The following is a 20,027-nucleotide window of genomic DNA, read 5'->3' on the forward strand; positions in this document are numbered from 1 at the left end:
TGATTAAGAAGTACTGTTTTACCGGCTGCATTTATGACTGCATTAAAAAAAAAAAAAAAAAAAAAATCTAACATTGTCTAACACACCTATCAACAGAAACTTTTAACAGTTGGGCAAAAGATGAATGTACAATAAATTGAATACAATTATTATAAAACATGTAATAACTTATTCAAATTTGCCCAATTTCTATTAGTTATGTAGTTCTCCATCTTTGTTATCTCACCACCCATAAATTTTTCTACAAATTCCAACAGTCATCTTAATAAATTTTGTTAACAGAATCTCCAGTGCCTCCTGATGCTACTGGCAGACCATGCATATCAGGGGACTGGGGCTGTACTCGTGGTATACAAAACTCTTTGATAATGACTAGACACTAGAACTAGGCTGGGTGGCAACTCCTTTATCCACTATTTATGCAGAAACTTTAAAGTTGCACCGCATACTAACTTGACAATCAAATGTGTGACACACAACAGATCTGTTATCAATTTTTGTTCCTTGGGTGGGTTACATTTACTTGTTTAGAATTACTGGTACGCTAGAAAAATGGCACTCTCTAAAACAACATAGCTTGAAATTCAGGTTGTCACTATCAAGGGTAAAAGGAGACAAAAATTGAAGGACAGTGTATCCTAAGTAGAACTAATAAAACCTATGCCCACACATATGACCTTGTGGCCTTGTAGTTAAATTGGCCCAACCGACGCTTAGTCAAGATTCGAAGGTTTTTTTTTTATAAGCCTAACCCAATTGCCTTTTTATACTTGTTTTTCTCTCTCAAATCTTATTGATCGTTGTAATCTGGCTCTTGATTTGTGCCACTTTAGTACACTTCCAGTGTACTTGCTTGGTTTTTATAAATAAAATTTCTTATATTACTTATCAAAAAAATCATAAATTAGAACTAGCCACTAAGCACAACCAAACAAATGCGATGGATGCAAAGAAGCCATCACCTTTTTTCACAAACCTAACATTCCCATACATCAAAGACGTGGCATTGAGCTCAAAGAGAATTAAGTATGATAGAGCAAACACTTAATTTCCACCTCCAACTAGGCCTTCTGAAGTCTGCTCATGAAAATTTTGAACATTTTGACTTCCCTTTTGGGCAAGTCCCACAAATACCATGGTCTTGACCTAATGAAAAACTCAAGACTCATCAACTGCCTTTCTAGAGTTGTGCAAGTACAAATTATTGCAAATATCAAAGTACCAAAATAAATAAATAAATAAATAAATTCCAGCCAAAAGCATGGCTTTTTCAAACCTAAAGTTTGGGGACCTGGAAGCTCACAACACTAATGAAACATTAAAACAAATCTTACCATCAATTTGATTTTACATGAATTAAGTTAGATTTTACACTAACTTAATTCTAAGTGCGAAATAGTGTAAATGCGAGCGGATAAACAAACAAGCTACACTAATCCATAATCAAGACAACACAGCAGTAAAATGGAATGTAAAAGAGTAGGGAAGAAAGATGCAAACACAAGATAACACGCCGATGTGTTATCGAAGAGGAAACCGAAGAACTCGTCGAAAAACCTCTACGCCGCCCTCTGAGCGGTAATTGATCCACTACACAATTAGTTGGAATACATAGGTTAGCAAGAGACCCTCTAAGCCTAATCTACCCGATGTACCTAAGCCTTCCAAACTCCTACTCTAACAAGGCTTCTCGGAACTGTGTCTTGTCTAGCTCTCCGGATCCTGCAATAAGCTTCATGTTACATCTGCCATCTTTGGCTTCTTCCAATGCTTCCCAACAGCACCAAACTATCACTTGACACTCTGAAAGAGTGTGGTAAGTGTTTGGACTATCAACCTCACAATGGTATGGAAATGGAGAGGTAGGAGTTGAGGAAATCCACAAGCATATGTGTAGAGATATATGAGTATGATAATCTCTAATTCTCAAGGTTTGAGGCTAGGGTTTTCTCTTAGAAGCACTCCTTATCATTTGTGGGTATATATAGTGTGGGTACAGATAGTGTGTATCAGATAGTATAGTCTGGCAAAACAGAATGTTTCACGGGTGTCTTGCGGGAAGGCCTTACCCGTGATATACTCACGAAACACAGCTGTCTCCATATGTACTAACTCTTCACATTCCAGTCATATGCAAGGCACATGCTTCACTTCACGGGATGCTTAGTCGCGAGCTACCCGCGAGAACTCTTCTGGCTTCAATTGCTTGAGTCTTTACACACTCTCTCTCTAACACACAACCCTTACAATTAAATCCCACAATAAATGCAGGGTACACAAGATTGAATATAATTACAATCAAATTTGGCACGGAATAAAAGCCAAGAAAATACATTTTTGTAAATCACAACTTTACAATTGTTAAATAAGCCATCGATGACAATAAAATAATGAGTTAGCTTACTGACCTACAACAGTCATTGATATCTCATTAATGCTAAATTGGCTGAAAAAATAGATGCTCGAAGTAAAATTGATTTGGACTTCACACAACTGCGGAGGGACGGGGTGGCACGTGTGTGTAATACGGATAAAACCCAAGTCTACATTAGACTCACTATCTTAAAATATTATTAGAGGTGAACAATGACTTATAGACATAGAAATGGGCTCACACCCAGACCAATGTGAGACTCACAAGAATAAATAAAATATTTGGAACACACATTCATATCAACAGAAATAACACCCAAATTTTGAATATTAAGAACGTGATAGCTAGGGTTTATTTTTAAAGTATTAAAAATTAGCAAAAATTATTATTATAAGTTTTGATCTGATGGGAGGGTTTTTTTTTTGGAGGGACTTTTTTTTTTTGAGAATGTTTTGGAGGGACTGATGGTAGGGTATTAGTGAAACAATTATGAAATTTTGGGTTCCTCATACTCTTATGTGGGGTCCAATAATTGATGGGCCAGGCCCACTTGCTGATGGAGAGTTCAAAGGCCTAAGCCGAAAAAGGTTATGGCCCGAGCTCAAGAATAATAAGGCCCAATTGGCCCGGAAAAGCAGCCGAGGACAGTGCAGTCCTCGGCTGACCCAAAGATCCACCAAGAAGAGGGGCAAAACGGTAAAGGGACTTGCTTGAAGGGAAATCTAAAATATTTAGGAAAGGCTGCCTTTACCATCTTCCCCATGCATATCTCTGCGCCTAACAGAGCCTTATCCTTTAACTTTATTAACCACTCCCAACAACTTTGGGTTGGGATTGACAGGACAAGTATCAGTCTTGGAAATGTCGACCCTACACGTGGACGAAGGAAAATGAACGCAGACTAGTATAAAAGAAAAAGTAAGTAATATAGAGAGAGGGGGGGGGGGGGTGGGGGACTGGCCAAAAGAAGAAAAAGGCTCCCAGTCTACCTCCAGAAGAAAGGCTCCAAGGGTGAAAGCGCTTAAATCACATATAAACACCACCAGAACCACCACTTGGTAACTAAGGCCTAGTCTTTCGAATCCACTCTCTACAAATGATATTGTTTAGGCCCTTTCACGTGCGAACCCAACTCTACTGCGGTTCGTCGCGAAACGTGTCCCTACATCTTACATTCTCGTATTTTATTTATATTATTATGGCAACCAGATTCAAAGAAGCAAGCATAGGAAAAATATAAGTATAAAATACAAATCACTAAATAAAACATTTAACTAGCTTATAACTATACAAAGAAAAAGTTTCTCTGAAGTCTAGGGTCTCCAAAAAACCCTAGCCGCACAGTAGAAGGTCGTGCTTAACCTTTAGGTTTAGGCTTCCCTAGTTTGTAGATCCTGTTCACGTATCAATTCTCTTTCCTGCTTCTATTTTTCTCTCTAGATTTACTTTTCACGCGTGTTGTACCCATATGGAAGATTTATCGGTGTTGTGGAAAAAACTCTCGTTGACGGAGGAGGAAGAGAATGAGTATAGTGGTTAGACCTTTGAGACCACAAGGGGTAAGGTCCTCGCTGCAAAGTTTTACCACACGTGTTCTGAATATGGAGGCCATAGCCCGAACCTTTAATCTGTTATGGCAGACGAAGGGTGGATTCGAAGTCAAAGATGTGGGAAATCATGTGGTCCTTTTTTTGTTATCTGATAGAATGGATGTTGATCGAGTTCTTATGGGCAAGCCTTGGAGCTATGACAAACACTTGGTCTCTTTATGCAGAATGGAGAAAAACGTTGCCGTTAAGGATCTTGTTTTTGATAGGGCATCCTTCTAGGTCCAAATCCATGATTTACCTGTTGGAGAGAAGAACCCAAAAGTAGCAGCAGAGATTGGAAAGGTATGTGGACAGGTTCATTAGGGACTGCGTGAGTGGGGTAATCAAGATGGTAGCACCTTCATGAGAATCCGAGTGGGGGTAGATACATCGAAACCATTATGTAAAGGGCGCAAAATTTGTCATAAGGATGGGGAGGTTGGTTGGGTTAGGTTCAAATACGAACGTCTGCCGAATTTGTGCTACTGGTGTGGCAGACTTTCCCATAGTGATAAGGATTGTGAACTCTAGATAAGAAGCCAGGGGACTCTTACTGAGACGGACAGGCAGTTTAGTGCCTGGCTTCGAGCCCCAACCTTTAAAAACAGGAAGTGTTCATCGGTTATGGCCTGTTTGGAAGTTTTGAGAGGAAGGAGAGTAGAGGGGAGGAGAGTAGTGGGGAGGAGAGTAGAGGGGAATGATTCCCCTCCACCTTGTTTGGATGTTTTTAAAATTAGTAAGGGGGAAGAGAGTAATTAGACCTTCCCCTCATTTGGATGTTTTAAAAATTAGGATGGAGAGGAGAGGAAATAATTAAAATAGACAAATTTACCCCTATTTGAAAATGAACTTGCAACATTGATTTATGATTAATTTGTTAGTATATTTTTTTTTTATAATTTTTTTATGTGAATTAAATAATCAACATTAGTATATGATTAAATATTTTTTCTACTTTTTTATTATATTAAAAAAAAACCACCTTTAATTGATAATAATTAAAATAAGAAATAAAATGTTTGGTTTGTTTGTTTACTGAAAAAATCAACAAAATATTGAATTTTGACTATTTCAATAATCACAGCCATCCCACCAGGTTGAATATTACGGCAAGGGCTTACAATGACATTGAAGCATAAGAGTTTTTGTTAATAAAAAATATCTATTCTTTATTTTTAGAATCAATTGAATGGTATCTCAAATAAGAAAAATCTGAAATAATAAGCTTTGAAATTACTTTTAACTGTACTATCTGGACCACACAACCAAGAATAAAATGCAATCATATCTTATATTCCTATGGAATAAATAAATTGTTATCCATTTATTCTCCTGTGTTTTCATAGTGTCTCAAACCATCACTCTTCCTTTTAGTATACACACAATACACAATATAAATAATTGAAAATCCAATAGTGCTAATGCTAATATAACTGCTATTAACGTAAGAAAAAGAGCACATTGGTGGGCTCTTAAAGCCTCACTGTAGAAGCCTAGAGGGCAAGAGCTTGCGGTGATGTGATCCTCCTCCTTAGGCGCTCAGCAATAATGAAGGCAAGCTCAAGAGATTGTGAGCATTGGCAGTACAGCCAATTTTTGAATCAAAGGCCTCATATGACATTGTATCATGCCTGACAACTAAGAAGTGAAAAGCATAAAAATGAATGTAAGCAGACAAAGTTTTCAAGCCACTGAAAAAAGGACACTGTTACAATAAGCTATGACCATATATATTTTTTTTTTTATAAAATGCAAACAAAAACATTGAATTAACAAAAACACTGTTACAATGAGCTATGACAATGTAAGCAGACAAAGTTTTCAAATTGACAAGCTCTGTATCCAAACTTGGTCCACCAATACCAATTCTTGCCACTATTTTTTTTTTCTTTCTGGTTTCGGGACAAGAAATTTCAAAAAGAAAAAATAATTTCAATACATTATCAACAACCAAAAAAAAAAAAATCATAAAAAGGGCTCACAATTACAATACCAACACAAAACCATACGCGTACACAAATCTTTCAGCATAATACAATTGTTCTGAAATTGCAAACAAACACTTTTTTTTTTATAAAATGCAAACAAAAACATTGAATTAACATCAAACTCATGGACTGTTTGAGAAGGAAGTTTAGGAGCTAGACTGACACTCTGACAGTGACCTTGAAGACTCCTGTAAGAGCATTCAATAGCTCCTCTACTTCTGTTTCATCACTGGCTCACTAAATTACTTATAAAAGGCACATAGTTGGTATCAGATTTGAGACAACATTTTACTAATGGCAAAGTTCCTTCAAGTCACCATGATGGAAATTTTGCAGCTCACAAATTAGCAATTTGGGCAGAAAACTACAAATAGGGAGCTTCCCATTTTATGAGTACTGTTAATGGTTATATGCACCTCATGCTCATAGCTTTCATTTCAATCTGATCTTTAGGATTTACTATTCCCAATATAAGCACGCAATAATAGTTGAAAGCCTGGATAATTGGAATTTTGGATTACCATAATTGGTTTGTTGAAATGCTAATCACACACACACACACACACACACACACACACACACACACACACACTTATCAAATCAAATATCACATGTATTAGAACAAATGTGCCAGAGACCAAATATTAGACAGAACCATTCAAATCTTTGGGTAGCCAAACTCAACCATATGACCATATACACTCAACAAATCATTAACAAACCTTTTTCTGTGAAACATAAACCTGTATTTTCATTGAATTCTTTTTATCAAACACTTTAACCCTAAAACCAGATTCTGATTATAGACACAAAGAATTGTCTCATCTTTACAAGAATCAGCATCAAGAAAATGCAATCGATTTTTGTTCTATTACTGCAAAGCCAAAGCAAGAAAGCAAAGACCAAGAAAGACCCAGCTCTCACGAAACCAGTTTGGTGATTGATGATTCCATTGCACCCACACCCAGAGAACTCGATCTTGTACTTCTTGGTCATATTCAGATACACTAAGCTATTATTTATGCTATAAACACTAAGCTATTATTTATGCAAGTTCACAATCTAGACTCACTCAAGCACTTTATCAAACACGTTATGAGCAATACTTTGAAACTTTAAAATTTAATAATAAAAAAACCCTCAAATCCGAAACCCACCCACAAATAACATGTTATTACCCCATAAAATCACAATTAATAAGAAATTATCCAATAAAATCACAATTTTAAGAACATAGTTATTTGATTCAACTTAAAAGAAACCCATGAAACAGAAATTAAAAATAGAGTTTACCTTTGTGAGAGAATGGTAGCGTGAGAGAGAACAGTGAAGAAGTTGTGAGAGAGAGAGAGAGAGCCAATGTAAGCTGAGAGAGCCGAGAGAGCTTGAGCGCCGAGAGAGCTTGAGAGAACACAGAGAACACAGAGAGCTTGAGAGAACTGAGACCTTGAGGGTTACAATGTTTTTTTTTTTTTAACGTTAAAATGCCTTGTAATTTTTTTAATATAATAAGGTTAAGTCAGGTAATTTACATATTTAATAATTTATGTGCTTTACTCTCCCTCCAAATCTCTCCAATTTGGGGGAATTAAAAATAAGGGGTTGGAGGTAGTTGAAACCCCTCTAAATTCCTCCAAATCTCTCCCCCTCTTTCCTTAAAAAACTTCCAAACAAAGTAAATGAATTACTCTCCTTCCCTCTACTCTACTCTCCTCTTTTTTTTAACATCCAAACAGGCCATTAAGGTGGGTGGTGTGAAAGTAGAGAAGGAAGGCGAAGATCTGAATGGTGAAAAGGAAGGGATGGAGATGGAGGGGGCGAACAATGATACAGTGGGAGCTTCAAAGAAGGAAACATCACTGACCGGCGAACCAAGGGTTGTTGTTGGGTTGACCTCGGCAAACGGAATTCAGTAGGAGGTAACGGAAACCGTAATCATAGGAAACATAAAATTCTCAAAGTGCATCTCGGGCGAAAAATCGGATTTTCAACTTGTGTTACAGGAGATTGACTCCGAGTTATCCAAATTTGACTCTTCTGCAGTGGGCTTAAGCACAATTGGGCCGAGGGTTGAAGTGGACCAGACCAAGGATCTTATAAACCAAAAAAATCCCAATTCTACGAGCTCACAATCTGAGTGGGATGGGATAAACAATGCTAATGGCAGCCCACTTGAGTTAAAAGGCTATACAAGATAGGGCTCCTGTTGAAACAAAACCCATGCAAACTTAAAAAAAAGACTTATACATGAAGGGGAGGACGTACCTGTAAGTCAGACATCAGGGAAGAAATTATGTGTATCAACGGTGGAGGCTGCGAGTCAGCCCTATTGAGAGCAATGAGTTGCCTTGCATGGAACTACCATAGGCTTGGGAACTTACATGCAGAGGAAGAGCTTGAAGAAATCATTTGAGCACAAGATCACCTAATCATTTTTCTATCAAAGACATGGTCTGATAAAAACCAGTTAGAAGAGATTCGTTGTAAGATAAAATATGCAGGTTTGTTTACTGTTCCTAGTATAGATAGAGGAGGTGGTTTAGCTCTTTTGTGGAAGTCTGACATTGTTGTCTGGGTTGATAGCTTTTCAAAGAACCACATTGACGCAGTCGTGAATGGTGGGTTGACGAAGGCATGGAGGTTTTCCGGTTTTTATGGGGAACCAGATGTAAACCACAAAGAAGAGGCATGGAGTATGCTTCGTTTGTTGCATTCAAAACCTCATCTTCCTTGGTGTTGCATAGGCAATTTTAATGAACTTTTACATACTGAGGAGAAGAGAGGTGGAAGACTTCGCCCAAATGCACAAATGCAAGCTTTTCGTGAGGCTTTGGACTTTTGTGGCTTTATAGACCTCGGTTTCACAGGCCCGGAATTCACATGGCATGGAAGGAGACATGGGTACACGATTTGGGAATGCCTAGATAGAGGGGTGGCCAATTATGACTGGATGTCATAGTTTCCGGCAGCTACGATGAGGCATCTTCACTGCTACTCTTCCAACCACCGCCCTATATGTTTGCTCTTTGACCCAAATAATGAAGCTCAAAGGTGGATTAGGAAACCTTTTCGATTTGAGGAGATGAGGCTAGCTGATAGAGGGTGTGGTGACACGGTACTAAAAGCTTGGCAAGTTGAGACTCATGGTATTCCAATATTTAAGGTTACGCAAAAACTCAAGAAATGTAAGAAGCCGTTGAAGTCTTGGAGTAGAGATCACTTTGGCAATGTGAAGAATCAGATTGTGAAGAAAAAGGAAGCGTTATGGAAGGCCAAAGAGTCTGCTATGAATGGAGGCAGCTATGACTTGGTTGTTTCCCTCAAACGTGAGCTTTATTTATTGTTGGATAAAGAGAGTCGTATGTGGAGGCAAAAGGCTAGAACGCAATGGCTGGCGAAGGGTGATAACAACACTAAGTATTTCCATGCGGTGGCAACTAAAAGAAAAGACAGAACTTTATAAAAGGCATTCAGGATGAAGAAGGAGTGTGGCAGTCCAATGAGGGGGTTGTTTCTAAAATCTTCGTGGAGTTTTATACTAAAATTTTCTCATCATCCAATGTCCATGACCTTGACCGGGTGTTGGAGGGTGTGCAAAAGGTTGTTACAGAGAGCATGAATGCTGAGTTGACAAAACCTTACAACAGAGAGGCAGTGGTTGCTGCCATCAATCAAATGGCTCATTCTAAGGCTCTGACAAAACCTTAAAACCTTTTATCAATCTTTTTGGGCGAATGTGGGGTTTGATGTCTCTGATGCTGCACCTTCCTGTCTTAATACTAGTACTCTCCTTAAATTTATTAATCACACTTTCATCACTTTGATACCAAAAGTTTCCAATCTTGAGAATGTTTCAGAATTTCGCCCTTAATTTATGTAATGTGCTTTATAAAATTATTAGTAAAGTTATAACTACCAGATTAAAACCTTTACTAAACTCTATAGTTCCAGAAGCTCAAAGTGCTTTCACTACAGATAGACTTATTACTGATAACATTCTGATATCCTTTGAATCCTTGCATTATATGAAAACCCAATGCTCTAGGAAAGAGGGTTTCATGGCCTTAAATCTTGATATGAATAAGGCCTATGACAGGATGGAGTGGCAGTTTTTGGAGAAAATCCTTTTGCAAATGGGCTTCCAAAAGTCCTGGGTGGCTATGATTATGCAATGTGTATCAATAGTGACTTATTCCATTTTACTTAATGGAGAACCTCAAGGTTTTATACAACCTTCTAGTGGTTTAAGACAGGGTGATCCTCTTTCTCCTTTTCTCTTTTTGTTTTGTGCAAAGGGTTTAAATGCTCTCCTTTGCAAAGTTGTTGAAGATAAAGAAATTAGAGGTCTATCAATTTGTAGACAGGGTCCACGGATTACTCACCTCTTTTTTGCAGACGACTGTCTCTTATTTTGCAATTCCAATGCAACTCAATGTTTGAAAATTCAGCAAATTCTTGACTGGTATGAAGTTGCTTCGGGGCAGTAGGTGAATAAGGCTAAGACCACCTTCTTCTTTAGTCGAAATACCCCATAAAGTGTTCAGCAAGAAATAAAGGTTTTGTTGGGTGTGCTTGCTATAAAACACTATGAGAAATATTTGGGTTTACCATCTTTTGTGGGGAGACAAAAAAAAGCTTGTTTCAACCAAATAAAAGAAAAGATTTGGAAGAAGATGCAAGGGTGGAAGGAAAGGCTACTCTCACAAGCAGGTAAGGAAGTGATGATTAAAGTGGTGATCCAATCCATTCCGACATATTCCATGAACGTGTTCCGATTGCCAATTGGTCTGATCAAAGATATTGAAGCAATGATCCACAAGTTTTGGTGGGGGCATCAAGATAATGCAAGGAAGATGCAATGGGTAAAATCGAGTACTCTTTGCTCCTCAAAATCCCTTGGTGGAATGGGTTTCCAGGACCTTAGACAATTTAACAATGCTCTCCTTGGGAAGCAGGTGCGGAGGCTTTACCATGAGAAGGATACTTTGCTTTACAAAGTCTTTAAGACTAAATATTTTCCTAATGGGAGTATTTTGGATGTTGAGATAAATCACCGGAGCTCCTTTGCATGGAAGAGCATTTTGCAAGCAAGAGAGGTGGTTCGTAAGGGGGCAAGACGGAGAGTTGGAGACGGGTCAAAAATTAATATATGAAACAGTAGATGGTTGGGTCGTCTGGAGGTAGTTTGATCTTATCTCCCCAGCACGATTCTTCTTTGATGGTTGTTAAGGACCTGTTTCTACCAGGCACGAAGTTATGGAATTCGGAGCTCATTGATCAGACCTTTTATCCGTGGGAAGCAGAGGGTATTAAGAGCATACCGGTCAGCCTTCATACAGAGGAGGATCTTCTGATTTGGCCAAACACTCCTAATGGTTTGTATTTGGTGAAGAATTCCTACCAGCTCTTGGCTAAAGAGTTTCAGCAAGCACAAGACGGTTCATCAAATCCTGACGCAGGAAAATGTCTGTGGAATGGAATATGGAAGCTCAAAGTGCCAAACAAAGTGAGACACTTCATGTGGCTTGCGTCGTCTGAGTAGTTACCCACTAATTCCAACCTCTGCACTCGACACATTTTATCTGATAGTAGTTGCGCCCCGTGTGAGGATCATCCTAAAGATGTGCTTTACTGCCTGTGGTTGTGCGACTATGCCAAGTGTATTTGGTTATCGGATCAGACCTTCACCTTTCCACGTAAAAGGGTGTTTAGGAGTTTTGGTGACCTGGTGTCTTTTATTCTTACTGATACTTCCTCTAATACTGCTGCTTTGTTCTCAATGATCGCCTGGAGTATTTGGACCCGTCGCAACAAATTGCGAGTGAAACAGCCGGTTTGGGATGTTGGAGATACAGTCAAGAAAGCCAAGGAATTGTTGTAGGAACTTCGAGATGTGCAGCGACCCTCCACAAGACCCTCGTTGCCACGTGAGGTGGTGCGCTGGAAGCCTCCTTCTTCGGGTTTGTTCAAAATTAATTTTGATGGAGCTATATTTGACAACTTGGCTCTAGCTGGTTTAGGGATCGTAATCAGGGATGAGCAAGGGATGATCATTGCGGCTTTGAGTCAGCGAATTCCTCTTCCCAGCTCAGTGAATATGGTGGAAGCTTTGGCAGCTAGGCGTGCTCTCATCTTTGCCCAAGAAATTAGCATCTCATCAATGGAAGTAGAAGGTGATTCCCTTCAAGTAATAAGAGCTATCAACAAGAAGGAGCTAGACAGATTGTGGCTGGGACATATTATCCAAGACATTAAGCAGTTGGGGTCCTGTATGCAGTTTTGTAGTTTTTCCCATATTTGAAGGGGGTAATAGATTAGCCCACTTCCTTGCTAGAAGAGCAATTTTAGCTGCTGATATCAATGTGTGGTTAGAAGAACTACCCCAAGATTTAGATGATGTTTTTCAGTATGATTATCCTTAATAAAATTGACTTACCTGTTTCTCAAAAAAAAAAAAAAAAAAAAAAAACCTAGCTTACAACTTGTTTAGAGCTTTGCAGTTTGACTTAGCGTTTTATTTCATTGGATGTCTTGTGGTCCAAATACACCTCCTTTGCACTTTGATTTTATTGTGAACTTGGCTACGTAATTCGTCTAAAAAAAAATTGGTTGTAATTTTGAATAGAATCTTAGGGCATACGTAGCATACTCATTAGATTCTTTCTTTGGGTTTTTTTAAAAAAAATAAATAAAATATCATTCTTACCTATAAATAAAATTGAAATGTCTGCTTTTTTTTTTTTTTTTTTCAAGAAGAAAAACCTTACAAGCATAATATTTGGTAGAATATGACTCTTGATTCTTCATAAATTTTTGTTCTTTTTTTTCAATAATTTGTTAATTACATTGGGGAGATGAAATTTGAATCTTGTACGTCTTGGAAATATGAAGAGGCACTAACCAAACAAGTTACAAGGCTTTGGTGTACATTTTTGTTTTAAAAAATAAGAAGGTAGATGGTTAGCCCATTTTTATGTACTTAATTTTTTTACTTTGCAACGTAACTTCTTTTTATTATGATACAATGAATTTTTTTTTTTTTTTTTTTTTATGAAATACAATGAATTTATTTAATGTTTATAAATTTAAAACACATTATGAAAATATATTGAAAATGAACTGTTGAATTTTTAGAATATTGTAATATATATATATATATATATATATATATATATATTTCATTGAAGGTTATATATCAGTGGATAATAAATTTTGCTGAGAAAATTTAGATAATTTTAAATGGATTGTAGTGTTTAAATGGATTGGAAACACTTTTAAATGAGCTTAAAGTAGTTTTTTTTTTTTTTTTTTTTATAGGAAAAGTAGTTTTAATTGACCAAGAAGAGTTTAAATTATGAAAAAAAAAATTGACATAAAATTAGAGCACTTAAAAAGAAAGAATCAATGGAGATATTTTATTACTCAAACCATGGCTAAATTAGAAGCCATAATACACTACTGGAGTAGGTAATGAAGCAGTCCATGTTTTCAACGCCTCTATAAATATTTAGCTAGTCTTGCTAGTGCATGTATGGTGCTATTTCGGTAGTTCCTCTTCTTTTAGCGCGCGTGTACTAAGCTGTATTTGGCTAGAGCCTTAACACCAGCTTAGGCAACCTCTATTAGGGTTGTAAACGAGACGAACTGAGCTAAGCCAAATATTTGAAGTTCAAATTTGTCTATTATTTGATTTTATTTCAAATATAAACTGAGTTATAACTTATCACCAAACAATATTATATGTCCATGTTTGGTCCATTTGCTTATTGAAGAAACTTGAGCATATTTGCGAACTATTTAATTAACTTATTATTTTTTGTAAATAGTAAAACCACGACTAGAAATTATTTATCTAATCACAAATTTATGAATTTTCACTAGGAATGGATTGTTTATATTGTTAATAAACTACAAATAATAATTTGATATCATATTTACCAACTTCTAAAATCCAATCTCAGGTCTATAAAATGTTTTTTAATCATTAGTATATTAATAGACAAGTATGCTTATAAAAATATAATATTATATATAATTTAATTGAATATTATGTTTGAACTTGGCTCGTTTAATAGTCGAGTCTAAACTTGAGCTTGAATTTAGTTTAACATAAACAAGTTTTTTCTTGAACCAAACTCAAGCAGTTCATAAATAAATTTGTTCATTTACGTACATGCCTATCTTCAACTATGTGCCCTAGCTTTGATGATAGGGGCCGGATCTCCTTCAAATACTACTTCCCTTATGTCCATGGGATTGAGATCAGGTGCAACACCCTAGTACCTAATGCAATAGCCATCAAGGGTTGCGATTAAGAGTTGAAAAAACAACTTTCAATCTCTGCCCTTGAATTTTTTAAAAAAAAAAAGTGAAAAAAAAGGTTAAATTAAAACAATAAAAATGTTTGTGTCTGGGGAGGGGTGAATTGCAAAGGACTAGGTATTGCAACAAGTCCAAATCCATGCCTGGGTCTTTTACAAACTATATGCAGCCATGGCTTCCTTGTGATCAATGCATGGTCAATGGCATTACTATTTCCTTACTTTTCTCGGATATTTATTCCAAGACCAGCCTAATAAGTTCCACGAAAGGGGCCCATCAAATTGGAGCATTTGAATCTTGATTTTTTTTTCTTCCGAGAATACTAAGCATTTTAATCTTGATTTTAGATGCCACTTTACACAAAGTACAGTGCAATTAGAATCTAATCTAATATATAATAGATTATATTCTATAAATTTATGGTAAATAGTTGTTAAGGTTCTCTATATTCATTTCTTCTAAATGGACAAAGTATCTTCAAACTAGAGATAAACCTTTCAAACTCCTCTTAGATATTTTTATTTGATGTGAATTTTGAAAATATAACTATCTAATTATATTTTCTTTATGTTCTTAATATATATATATATCAAATTTCGTTTAAATTAGATGTTATTTACTATTAGATTCAAAAATTAAATTTTTATACATAATTTTAGACATACCATAAAATCTTGAAATTTAAATATTAGATTGATGACATAGTTATCAATTTTTGATATTCTTGAAAATTTTCAAGCATAGAGTATATAATGAAAATTGTAAGGACACGATTATTTCACGACCCAAGAATGACGTTGGGCTCGCACATGAAAGATCCCTCACAATATGATTTGTAGAGAGTGGGCTTAAAAGGCTGGCTTTTGATCACGGGGCGATGATCTGGTCCTGATTTTAGAGGAATTCATGTAGAAAAAGGGGTTGGGTTTGAACATTTAAACCCTACAGCGTCGTATCCTGAGGGGTTGGACTCCTCGGACTTGGTCCGAGGAGCATTAAGGTCTTCCCCCGGTTACTCGGCGGTGGTTTTTTTTTCTGTGGTGTGCATACATCGTTAAGGTGTTTTCACCCATGGAGTCTTTCTCCTAGAGGTGGGATGGGAGGCTTCCCTTTTTTTTGGCCTCTTCCTCTTTTTTATTACTTTACCTTTTCTTTTATACTATCCCACGTTCGCTGTCCTTCGTCCATGTGTAGGGTCAACCTTTCCAAGACTGATATTTGTCCCGTCAGTCTAATCCCAGAATCGTTGGGGGTGGTTGATAAAGCCGAAGAATCCGGCTCTGTTGGGTGCAGAGTCTTATCTGGGAAGGGTAGTAAGGGCAGCTTTCCCAAGATATTTTAGATCTTCTTTCAAATTTGTTCCTATACCTTTTTTTACCCCTCTTCTCAATGGAGCTTTGGGTCTGCCGAGGACTAAACTGTCCTCGGCTGCATCTCCGGGCCATTTTGGGCCTTACATTTTTGAGCTTGGGCCATAACCTTTTTCGGCTTGGGCCTTTGGACTCCTCATGAGCAAGTGGGCCTGGCCCATAAATTATTGGGCCCCACAATAGCCCCTCAAAACCCTGCTGTCCAACCTCCTGGTTGGAGAGGGGGGTTTTGGTAATACCGAGCCTTTATTATGGCTCATTTAATTCAGCCTTTGACTGACGCTGGCGACTCTTCACCTGCCCAGGAAGTGTACCGGTCTATGAGATGTTCCTCTTAATTTGTTCACGATGCGCTTATGCCGTTTGGTTATCCGAAGCGTGTCTTTAATATCTTCCATTCACGAGACCTCTCAGATTTAATGGTTATTGATGGCGTGGGGGAGGGGAGCGGAGCGGGCATATTCTGGTTGGTGGATTTCCTTGGAGATCTGAACACATTAAGTACCCTCCTCTTCGTCCCTCATATAAAGAGAAAAGACAAGAGCTGGTTCTCTCATACCTGAATCCCTTAGACTCCTCCCAGAGTTCACTTTTTCCCTCTGGTTATACCTCATCCGATAATACGTTCACCATAGTAATAAGCAATGAAGAAGCCATTTCCCTCCCAAAAACACCATGTTATAACAAAGCTCGAAATGGCTCAGTCAGGGCAAGGATGGTGGAGACTCAAGATTTGTCTCACCTTCCTTTCAGCCAAAATCCGAAACAGGAACTCGTCACGTCCTACTTTCGGCGTGACTGAGTCGTGGACACCCATTATCAGTATCACCCGCTCTCTCATGAGCATATCTAATATGGCACCAGTGTGTTAGGAGTCAGGACTGGGACAGGGACTAAGTGACCCTGCTTCTTCCTCTCTTCGTTCACTGGCGCCTCCTTTTGCCTCTCTTTCTTCTTCTTTCCACCACCAGATCCATCCTGGTGCTTCTCCTTCTCCCTCTTTTGCTCCTTTTTCTTCCTTTTCATCTCTTCTCTCTTCTTCTCCTCCTTCTTTTCATTCATCTCCTCCATCTTCCTCATTCATCTCCTCCATCTTCTTCTTCCTTCTCCTTCATCTTCTTCTTCCTTCTCCTTCACCTTCTTCTTCCCTCTCCTTCATCTTTTTCTAAAGAAGGTTCTTCTCTCAATATGGGCGATACTGAGGCAGAGATTGGAGAGACTTTGAAGACGAGTTTAAAAGACACCTGACTGTTTACTTATCTGTATCGCTGATGTTATCGTTGCTTCGGCAATTTACCTTTTGTATAGGCTTGTTTAAGCTCCTTTTTGTACGTTGTAATATATCTTTATATTAATAAAAATTGTCACTATTTTACTTTGCATGTTATATCTCTATGTTTCCGAAATGATAACGCAATGCATAGACATACAGTCTTGTAAATTCTTTTTATTTTTAAACCGTGACTGACGTCTAGGACTAAAGTTCCAGCTAATAAAAAGATCTTGCTCTCTGTTTATAAAAATAATCCTGCTCAATAATACTGAATCGAACAGATGATTCTTAGGGCTGAAACTCCCTTGAGGCAGGAACAGAAAGGACATTATGATAAGCTTACTGAATCGGCCGAGCACAATATTGCCGAACTTAGAGTACAATACTTGGGTCCTCAATCCCTTATCAAAGAGAAAGGCGTTTTTACGAATTTGTAAGTGCTGTTCGGCACAAAAATATAGCATTTGAATCAATGACAACTAGGGCTAAAATACTTGCTAAGAAATAGGTGTAACCATAACTTTAATAGAGCTGTTTGGCACAACAATGCCAACCTGTGAAGAACGATACTTACCCCAAAACTAGCCGAGATGAGAACTGAGTGCTCGATGCGGCGTAGGAAGTAACCATCCGAAGACATATCACACGCAAAATGAACAGCCTCCTTAGGCTACTGAACAGTGGGGCGTTTCGCCATCTTCTTATCACTCTTACTGGCCTTAACCTTTTTCAGTATTTGAGCCGAGGACTTTCCCCATCCACGTAGCTGGTTTCCCCATAGGCTTGAGTCCGAGGACCATGCAAGGCCTTGGTTCTGTCCAAAACTTGGTTTGAGTACTTGGTTTCCCCATAGGCTTGAGTCCGAGGACCATGCAAGGCCTTGGTTCTGTCCAAAACTTGGTTTGAGTACTTGGTCTCCTTATAGGCTTGAGTCCGAGGACCGTGTAAGGCCTTGGTTCTGTCCAAAACTTGGTTTGAGTACTTGGTCTCCTTATAGGCTTGAGTCCGAGGACCGTGCAAGGCCTTGGTTCTGTCCAAAACTTGGTTTGAGTACTTGGTCTCCCCATAGGCTTGAGTCCGAGGACCGTGCAAGGCCTTGGTTCTGTCCAAAACTTGGTTTGAGTACTTGGTTTCCCCATAGGCTTGAGTCCGAGGACCATGCAAGGCCTTGGTTCTGTCCAAAACTTGGTTTGAGTACTTGGTTTCCCCATAGGCTTGAGTCCGAGGACCATGCAAGGCCTTGGTTCTGTCCAAAACTTGCGTTTTTTCTTTTGTGTACTTGGTTTCCCCATAGGCTTGAGTCCGAGGACCATGCAAGGCCTTGGTTCTGTCCAAAACTTGCGTTTTTTCTTTTGTGTACTTGGTTTCCCCATAGGTTTGAGTCCGAGGACCATGCAAGGCTTTGGTTCTGTCCAAAACTTTTTTGAGTACTTTTTTGTACTTATTTGCTTTTTTCGCAGGTCAGCCCCTTGACCATGGCGGGGAGAGCTGACTTGAGGTCGGAAGCCCCTAGAGCTGCCCGTGCCGTTGGCGCTGCAGGACGTAAGCCCTGGCATAAGTTTATGTCGGAACAACAACTGCATGTCACCGGAGATGGGGGAAAACCCGCGAATCTCTGCTTGCTAGAGAGTTGACTCAAACGCCACCTGTGCCAACGCGCAAGCCTCCCCACAGACGGCGCCAATTGTAAGGACACGATTATTTCACGGCCCAAGAATGACGTTGGGCTCGCACATGAAAGATCCCTCACAATATGATTTGTAGAGAGTAGGCTTAAAAGGCTGGCTTTTGATCACGGGGCGATGATCCGGTCCTGATTTTAGAGGAATTCATGTAGAAAAAGAGGTTGGGTTTGAACATTTAAACCCTACAGCGTCGTATCCTGAGGGGTTGGACTCCTCGGACTTGGTCCGAGGAGCATTAAGGTCTTCCCCCGGTTACCCGGCGGTGGTTTTTTTTCTGTGGTGTGCATACATCGTTAAGGTGTTTTCACCCATGGAGTCTTTCTCCTGGAGGTGGGATGGGAGGCTTCCCTTTTTTTTGGCCTCCTCCTCTTTTTTATTACTTTACCTTTTCTTTTATACGTTCGCTGTCCTTCGTCCACGTGTAGGGTCAACCTTTCCAAGACTGATATTTGTCCCGTTAGTCTAATCCCAGAATCGTTGGGGGTGGTCGATAAAGCCGAAGAATCCGGCTCTGTTGGGTGTAGAGTCTTATCTGGGAAGGGTAGTAAGGGCAGCTTTCCCAAGATATTTTAGATCTTCTTTCAAATTTGTTCCTATACCTTTTTTTACCCCTCTTCTCAATGGAGTTTTGGGTCTGCCGAGGACTAAACTGTCCTCGGCTGCATCTCCGGGCCATTTTGGGCCTTACATTTTTGAGCTTGGGCCATAACCTTTTTCGGCTTGGGCCTTTGGACTCCCCATGAGCAAGTGGGCCTGGCACATAAATTATTGGGCCCCACAAAAACATATGGATAGATTTTCAAAATTTATATATAATAAAAACAATATAAAGGAAGTTTGAAGAGTTTCTCTCTAATTTCTAAAATAAATTATATTTGAAACTTTATATTAAAATTAATTGTTTAGAGGATGTTTGGTTTGATATATATATATATATATATATATTAAAAAAACAAAGCCATTTTAGTTATTCATTTACAATTTTTTTTTTTTTTTGGTGGAACCTACCACTAAAAAATTTATTTAATTTGAGAATTTGTAATTAGTTTTTACTTTAGTATTCTAAAATTTGTATATGAATAAAAATATAATGGCATTCTCCTAATGTTCGAGACCTACCAATTGTTACAAGACTGTTTGGTAGGGTGTTTTGAGCAACAGTTTTCAATGTTAAAACAAGTCCAAATCTTCTGTCCCATTTTTCTTACTCCACTCTATACTTCACCAATAAAAACTTGTCACATGTTCATCTAATTATTTAAATACTACCATTAATAATGATATTATTTAATTAATAGGTGAACATGTGACAAGTTTTTATTGATAGAGTACGGAGTAGTTTAGAAAAAATAAGACAAAAGGTTTGGACTTTGTTTAAACAATATTATACGTATTTTTACATATATATATATTTCTAAAAATACAA

At 38.2% G+C, this 20,027-nt stretch overlaps 1 protein-coding gene and 1 long non-coding RNA gene across 51 annotated transcripts in view; one reads left to right on the forward strand and one right to left on the reverse strand.

Moving 5' to 3' along the window:
* Positions 1 to 20,027, forward strand: part of LOC126723826 (putative disease resistance RPP13-like protein 1) — a 155,971-nt gene that overhangs the window by 58,094 nt on the left and 77,850 nt on the right. The gene's annotated exons all lie outside the window — the stretch shown is intronic.
* LOC126723836 (uncharacterized) lies at positions 5,234 to 7,463 on the reverse strand. Its single transcript, XR_007654494.1, has 2 exons — positions 7,245 to 7,463; positions 5,234 to 5,601 (listed from the first exon to the last, which is right to left on the reverse strand). It is a non-coding gene; the product is annotated as an uncharacterized LOC126723836 (long non-coding RNA).

The sequence above is a fragment of the Quercus robur genome, chromosome 4 (assembly GCF_932294415.1).
Source record: "Quercus robur chromosome 4, dhQueRobu3.1, whole genome shotgun sequence".
NCBI classification, from domain to species: Eukaryota; Viridiplantae; Streptophyta; class Magnoliopsida; order Fagales; family Fagaceae; genus Quercus; species Quercus robur.